This window comes from Pleurodeles waltl, chromosome 3_1, assembly GCF_031143425.1.
Source record: "Pleurodeles waltl isolate 20211129_DDA chromosome 3_1, aPleWal1.hap1.20221129, whole genome shotgun sequence".
Classification (NCBI taxonomy): Eukaryota; Metazoa; Chordata; class Amphibia; order Caudata; family Salamandridae; genus Pleurodeles; species Pleurodeles waltl.
In genome coordinates, this window is record NC_090440.1 from 115800284 (window position 1) to 115809136 (window position 8853).

The window sequence follows — 8853 nt, forward strand, 5'->3', positions numbered from 1 at the left end:
TCGCTTGACTTCCATCTTTAATTTGCCCATCTGAATCTTAAATACTCTCTCCTCTAAGGATAGGCAAAGGGATTTAACCCTCAACCCCTGCAGGTAGTTCCTCAGGCAAGCCATTCTCAGGCTCCCCCAATCCATCATTCTCCTTGGAGTGGGCTTCTGCCCAGGCCCTCAGTGACTTTTTAAATGCCTTCTTCTTGGTGGCACTTATGGTAAGAACCACCATTTCCTCACAAATGTCTTGTAGGTGAGCCACTGTATAGGTCTCCAAATTGGCCAGCTTAAATTCTATGATTCCAGTAGTAGAAGCAGCAGCCAATGACATGACTTTGAGAAAAAATAAGAACATTACATTCAGTGAGAATTAAAAATTCAAAATGGTCTTTGATTGGAATGGTAGTGTATAGCAAGTCACTGTATGGCACTATTCCAACACTGGTTGTATCCTCACTGTTGATCACCAATGTTAGATATTGGGCTTCCGGTTGGCAGAGGGATGCACACTGTCCAAGCAGGAACCACAATCCTATTCAGGAGAAGTCACAAACACAGCCTTAATTAACCAGTGTTCACTCTCTGGTAGCTTGGCAAAGAGCATTCAGACTTAACTTACGGGGCATTTTGTAAAGATTTTGTGCAACACTTCAAATAGTAACACAGTGAAAACACTACAAAAAGACCACCAGGTTTGGAAAATAGAGCCTAATTATATGAACAAAAGAAAACCAAAATGACAAGAATCCAATGAGTAAAGTTGAGATATGATTTGTTAAAGATTACAATTCAATTTAGTGCTTAAAAGCATAAAGTGCCAGCTGGGGCAATCTGGTCGCACTAGACTGGGTCAAATCCAAAGGTTCAGGCTGACCATGATGGAGGGTGGGTGGGACAGTCCCATACAAGTCCAACTGAAGTTTTACCTTCTCAAGAAATGAGCTGAGTCCCATTTGTAGGGAAAAAGTTCGCTGGGATCAAGCAGAGTGATCCACCTGCATGAAGAGTCAGCCAGGCATTGTTTACGGACAGACTAGAGCCTTCTGGTTGTGAGCGGTGATGCTTGCTGTGCGAAGAGACAAACTTGTGGTAGCTTGTGCTGATTCTTTGTTTGAGCAGCTCAGCAAGCCACCAAGCCCTTGGAGTCACTCTGGGTTCAAGTGAGATGGGTCCAGTCCTTCCTTGGCAAGACAGAGGGCAGAAGAGAAGCACAGCAGAAAAGCAGTTCTTCCAGATTAGCAGTCCAGAGTGGCAGTCCTTGTAGCAGCACAGCATTCATTCTTACTAGCAGAGCTCTTCAAAGGACCAGCTGTGTACTGAGGTGGTAGGGTGAGAGGTCCAGTACATATTCTCAGTTGTGCCTTTGAAGTGTTGGTGACTTCAAAGAATGGTCTTCGAAGTGTACAGAGGTCCTTTCTTCCTGCCCTGGCTCCAGACTCACAGCAGGAAGGTATGAAACCCATTGTGTTGGAACAAGACACTACCTATTCAAGTGTAAGGGTCAGCTCCTTCCTCCCATCCTGCCCAGGATGGCTCATCAGGGTGTTGATGGTCCATCAGTCACACCTAAACCATCTTTCTGAGTGGCTCTTTAGATAACATGCACAAAGCCCAGCTGTCACCCAGCCCAGGCATGAATCGGAGACAGGCTGCAGGCACAAAGGGCTTAGAGTAGGAAAATGCAAACTTTCTAAAAGTGGCATTTTCAAAATTGTAACAATAAATCTGACTTTACCATTAAAGAGGATTTCGTATTACAATTCCATAGGTACTAAATATGAGAAATATACTCCTTCTCATTTAGGAATTATAGCTTATTAAATGTAATACGGAATCCCTAATGTTAACCTATGAGCGCGGTAGCCCTCACAGTAATGAAAAACTAATTTCAGAGCACATGCACTTTAACACTGGTCAACAGTGGTAAAGTGCTTAGAGTTCCAAAGCCAACAAAAATAAAACAGCAAAAATGTGAGGACAAAAGGTTTGCGGGAAGACCATCCAAAGGCTGTCAGAACTCACACGAGATATAACAAACCACTGGTGAATACAACATTTTCCCACTCCTCTTTATCTTTATTCGGCAAACAGAATGTAGACTGACAAATACTATACACCACAGAGGCAGTGACATTGAAATAATCTATAAGCTGCTAGATGCAAAGGTAAATTCTCTATGCAGGTTCACCATCTTTCCAGTTGCATCCATGGTGATTGCAATAGAATAGGAATGTCCAGCATGTTGTGGCTTGTAGAAACCAACCTGACCTCCTTCACAAGTAAGTACATTCTGAATATTCAAACACTGAGACCCACTGTATTAACTACATTCCAATACTGAGATTGCACTTCACAGCCAAGCTGCTGACAACGCCCACCTCATCCTCTCCCTGTCTGAGGACTCTACGCAAGCCAAGAAGAATTTCCACAACGGGATGAGAGCAGTCACTGCCTGGATGGAGGTCAGCTGCCTCATGCTCAACTAAGACAAGACAGACTCCCCCCTTCTGCCTGGAACGACTCCTGGTGGCCCACCGCTCTGGGTAATGCCCCCACCCTCACTGACCATGTGTGCAACCTGGGCATCATCATTGACTCCTCTCTATCGATGACCTGCCAAGTTAATGCCATCTTCTCATCAAGCTTCCACACCCTCCGTCTCCTGTCAAAGATCTTCATATGGATACCTCTCGATACAAGGAAGACAGTCACCCACATATTCTTCACCAGCAAACTAGATTACGGCAATGCAGTCTATGCTGGCACCACCAAGAAACTTCAATCTAGACTACAAAGAGTCCAGAATGCAGCAGCCAGAATCATCCTGGTCATCTCCGTCACAACCATATCTCCTCCCACCTCAGAGACCTACACTGGCTCCCGGTCAATATGCGCATTACATACAAACTCCTGATCCACCCCTTCTAGGCACTGCACAACATGGGACCAGCATACTTCACCACCACCTCACCTTTTACGTACCCAACATAAGTCTCCGTTCCTCACATCTTGCCCTTGTATCCATCCCCAAGATCTGGAAAATTACTACAAGAGGAAGATCCTTCTCTTACCTAGCAGTCTGGACATGGAACACACTTCCCCTCTAGCTTAGGCAGATCGCATCACTGAAGCAGTTCAGGAAGGAACCAAAAGACCTGGCTCTTTGACTGAGCAGCACACCTACATTCAGCACTTTGAAACCCTATGGGTGATTAGCCGTACTTTGATTGATTGATTGATCATGTCTAAATGTTATTTAGATTTATTACTGGACTTTAGCACATCACTAAATACATTGTAAACAATTTATTCAAAATGTGTGCAAGCTTGAAATGCAACCATATAATAGAGTCATAGGATCCTCTTCCTCTAGTAATGGTGACTTCAAATGCAGCTCTTGCAGGCACAACAGCTTAGTCCTCAGCCAGAGGTGTATTGGATTTAACTTCCTCTCCATTCCAAATGCCAGCATTAGCTTTATCATAGTGCAAGGCCCACCAAAAACAATATAAAGCCTCCACTATGTGCTTGTACCTACTCGTCAAAGTGCCATCACTTTTAAATGTCCATTTGTTAGGCCTGTTAGCTAAACACACATATAGAAATGTAATAGACATTATAATTTAGAAAGATTCAAGACTTAAGGGTAAACTGCAGCTCTCTATAACTTGAATAGAAAAATAATTCCCAAGCAGCAACTGTTACTTTTTTAGAGGCAGAGAATAATTTGGGAATGTGAATATACATAATTGAAAGTAATGTTGGAAAGTCATACATCATATGTCAAGTTATGCAATAAAATATGTGTATTGTCAGGTTTTGAATGACAGTTGAAAATTGCTAATCAAAATATTGAATTGAAGAAGCTCTTGTGAACAATTAAGTAAAAATTACGTTCTTAGAAGTTCAACAAAACACTTGCAGTCTGCAGTTTTGCAAATCAGTTTGTAGTCCACTTTCTGAACAATGTTACTCTTTCTACCAAATAGAGGACCATGCAACAACTGTGCAATTAGTGGTAGCAGGCTTGCAGGCTCAAGTACTGTGAATCTTTTGATGATGCATATTGTTAACATGCAGAAATGATTGACAATATGTTGATGTCCTTAAAAATGTTACATCTAATTGTCTTTATGATCTAATCATATTTACAATAATAAGTGACCAAGGGAGAGATGTAGGTACATTCTAAATTGCGACCCACAAATTTTGAGTCAGAACGACTCGCCTTTTGCGAGTCGCAATTCAGAATGTTGGATGGTGTCCCTGACACCATCTGCGATTCGCAGGGGGGTCGCAAAGGCCCACCTCATGAAGATTCATGAGGTAGGTCACAATTTGCGACCCCCTTGCGAATGGCGGCCCTCACAGGGATGGTGGCCTGCTGCGGACAGCAGACCACTATGTCTGTGACTGCTTTTTAATAAAGCAGTTTTTTTTTGTAATGCAGCCTGTTTCCCTTAAAGGAAAACGAGATGCATTACAAAAATGAAAAATGAAACTTTTTTGTTTCATTTTTTCAGAGCAGGCAGTGGTCCTGGAACCACTGCCTGCTCTGAAAAAACATTTGCAGTGCTATTCTTAATGGGAAGGGGTCACACTGGGACCCCTTCCCTTTTGCGAATGGGTTACCACCCATTACAAAAGGGTGCAAACTGTAATTGGTTTGCGACCGCGTTCGCGGTCACAAAGGAATCCTGCATTGCACTGCGACTCGCAATTAGGAAGGGAACACACCTTCCTAATTGCGACTCGCTTGCGATTTGGTAACTAGGGGCCAGATGTAGCAAAAAGGCAAATTGCGACTTGCAATTTGCAAGTCCGTGCGATTTGCAATTTGCAAGTCCGTGCGACTCGCAAATTGCAAGTCGCAATTTGCTATGCAGACACCTTCTGCAACTCGCAATGGGGTCGCAAAGACCCACCTCATTAATATTAATGAGGTGGGTCGCAGTTTGCGACCCCATTGCAAGTATGGGCACTCACGGGGATGGTGGCCTGCTGGAGACAGCAGACCACCATGTCCGTGACTGCTTTTTAATAAAGCAGTTCTTTTTTTTTTTCTATCTGCAGCCCGTTTTCCTTAAAGGAAAACGAGCTGCACTTAGAAAAAAACCCGAAACCTTTTGTTTCAGTATTTTTCAGAGCAGGCAGTGGTCCATAGTGGTCTGAAAAATTATTATTGTTTCCATTCACAAAGGGGAAGGGGTCCCATGGGGACCCTTTCCCGTTTGAGACTGGGTTACCATCCACTTCAACTGCGATTTCATTTGCGACCGCTTTTGTGGTCGCAAATGAAATTGCATAGCATTGCGAGTCCCAAATAGGAAGGGAACACCCCTTCCTACTTGCGAGTCGGAAATGCATTTTGCGAGTCGGATCCAACTCGCAAAATGCATTTCTGCATACCGGAGAGGCTTTTGCGCCTCGCAAACGGCGTTTTTCGCCGTTTGCAAGTCGCAAAAACCTTTTTACATCTGGCCCTAGGTTACCGAATCACAAAAAGAGGTCTGTGCATTGCAAAGTGCATTTTGCACGTCGCAAACAGCGATATTCGCTGTTTGCGACGTGCAAACTGTTTAGTACATCTGTCCCCTAGAGTTTTAGATTTAGGTGAGTGTACTTCACTAACAATTTAAGCATAGCAAGCCTCAGAGGCAAACACTTCAGTTACAGTGCCATCATAAAGTAAGTGGAAGTCTTCTGGAACTATTGTATTGTTTGTTGTGTGACAGTGCCAAATACTTTCATGTACTTCAAGCTGATTATCTATGGAGAAGTGAAAGTTGCATTTCATGTAATCTTCCACCCTGTTCTATATTGTTTTTTCTGTTAATTTATATTTATCACTCCTTTTTCTAAGGTTCTCTCCTTGGTTAGCAAATTGTGTAAAACAGGTGAAGAAAATGTTATTAATGCCATTATTTTCTCTCCCTCTAACAGGGTCACAGTATTACCCTGAATATCCTACTCACTGGCACAAATAAAAAAATTGTTAACCAAAAGTAGTTTTAACCCTACAACTCCCATCGTCTCATGTTCCTCTTTGAGTAACGTCAAAGCCACATATTAAACACATACAGTCAGTGAAAGCGTCCCTTAAACAGTGTTGTACCAGATACAGGCAAAGCATCTATAACCCATGTGAAGAGGAGGCCTATTATGAAGCATGCCACCTAAAGGTGGGTGAAGCCTTCTGGTCCATGAGCTAGAAGGTTTCAATTGTCATTCACGAATACCAGATACTGTATATTCATAATGAATAGTCACACTAGAATTTTCTGTCCATGCAGGAGAAGTTTTGCTAGTGTGTATATTCTTTTTCAAGAACATTAAAAGCAATTTTCAAAACATTAAGCTTTAAATTAAGGGGTAGCTGTTTCCACAGGTATATACATTTGTGGAGAGATGGGAGTGGAGTACAATAAACTTTGGCCCATATTTATGGGAAAATAACGGAGCATTTCGCTCGTTTTTTGTGCCTTTTGCCCCTTGTGCGCTCCCCCTGCTCTCCGATCCCTGCCGCTGCCTCCCTGCGGCCCCGCCCCCCTCGCGCCCCCATTCGCCGCTCCCTCCCGCCTCCCGCCTCCCAGCTGCTCCTCCCTCCCCCCTCCCTTCTTAATGGCTGGCCCGTCTGCGCCTGGACCGCGCCCAGCGCCACCCCCCCTGGTCCCCGCGCCCCCCGCAGCCCCTGCGTCCGCTACTCAATCAACGAACTCCGCGCACTCAACCCCGGCCCCTCCGCAGAGTGCTTCCTTGCAACCCCAAAGCACACAAAAGGACCCTTCTCCTGCCGCACCTGCAACTTCTCCTGCGAAAGAACGGCGAAGCCACAACAAGAACTTCCAACACCAACCACCTGAACTGCATCCTCATCAACACACGCTCCGCACGAAAACACGCCATCGAACTCTGGGACTTACTCGACACCACCGCCCCTGACGTGGCCTTCCTGACCGAAACCTGGTGGAACGACTCCTCGGCCCCGGACATCGCAATCGCCATACCGGAGGGATACAAAATCACCAGAAGAGATCGAACCAACGGAATCGGCGGCGGAATAGCCATCGCCCACAAATCTACCCTCAAAAACCACACCCACATGGACGACACCCTCAAGACAGCCGAACACCTCCACTTCCAGATCCACAAGGACCCCAACACGACCCTCAGAGGAACCCTCATATACCGCCCTCCAGGACCAAGAGCCCCCTTCAGCGACACCATCGCCGACCTCGCGAGCACCCACGCCCTCGCTTCCCCAGACTACATCCTCCTGGGAGATCTAAACTACCATCTGGAAAATAACAACGACGTCAACACCGCATCACTGACCTCCAACCTCCTCAACCTCGGACTACGTCAACTGGTCAACACTCCCACCCACATCGCCGGACACACTCTTGACCCCCTCTTCACCTCAAGCAACCACATCTCTTTCAGCCACACCTCCGAACTCCACTGGACCGACCATCACTGCGTCCACTTTTCCAATACGAAAATCACCGAACACCACCGCATCCCCCTACCTCCTCACCGCCGCTGGGGAAAAATCACCCAAGACCAACTAACCAGCACCCTCGTCAAAAACCCACCACCCGACTCAACCGACCCGAGCACTGCCGCCATCAACCTCCATCAATGGATCCTCGACTGCGCCAACACCTTAGCCCCACTCAAGAAACCCACCGCCAACCAAGGAAAGAAAAAACGAGCCTGGTTCACAGACGAACTGACCGCCTCCAAAAGCCGCTGCCAGAAGCTCAAGAAGAAGTGGATCTTAGAGCGCACACCCGACAACCTCGCCTCCCTCAAAGACGCCAACCGTGAACACCACCAACGGATCTGAGTCGCCAAGCGCGCCCACTTCACTGAACGCATCAACAACAACGCCCACGACTGCAAAGAACTCTTCGGCATCGTAAAGGAACTCTCAAACCCCAACGCCAACTCCAACGACATCCCGCCCTCCCAGAAACTCTGCGACGACCTCTCCACCTTCTTCCACCAGAAAATCACAACCATCCACGACAGCTTCAACACCACTCCGCCGCCAGACCCCACCCCTGACATCTCCACAGACGCCTGCCGCCTCACCGCCTGGACCCACGTGGACGACACCGAAACAATGACAACCATGAACACCATCCACTCAGGCTCCCCCACGGACCCATGCCCACATCACGTGTTCAACAAAGCCAACGCCATCATCGCCCCCAAACTCCGCAAGATCATCAACCTCTCCTTCGACTCCGCCACCTTCCCAGACAGCTGGAAACACGCAGAAATCCAACCCCTTCTCAAGAAACCCAAGGCTGATCCCAACGACCTCAAAAACTTCCGACCAATCTCTCTCCTCCCTTTTCCAGCAAAAGTCATCGAGAAGATCGTCAACACCCAGCTCGCCCTCTTCCTCGAAGACAACTCCATCCTAGACCCCTCTCAATCCGGTTTCAGACGAAACCACAGCACCGAGACTGCACTCCTCGCCGCCACAGATGACATCAGAACTCAAATGGACAACGGCGAAACCTCGCCCCTCATCCTCCTCGACCTATCTGCCGCTTTTGACACAGTCTGCCACCGCACCCTACTGACCCGCCTCCATGAAGCCGGCATCCAAGATAAAGCCCTCAACTGGATCTCATCCTTCCTCTCCGACAGAACCCAGAGAGTACGACTCTCCCCTTTCCGCTCCAAAGCCACCAACCTCATCTGCGGCGTCCCCCAAGGCTCCTCCCTCATCCCTACGTTGTTCAACGTCTACATGGCCCCCCTCGCTAAACTGGCCCGCCAACATCACCTCAGCATCATCTCCTACGCCGATGACACCCAGCTCGTCCTTTCCCTGACCAAAGACCC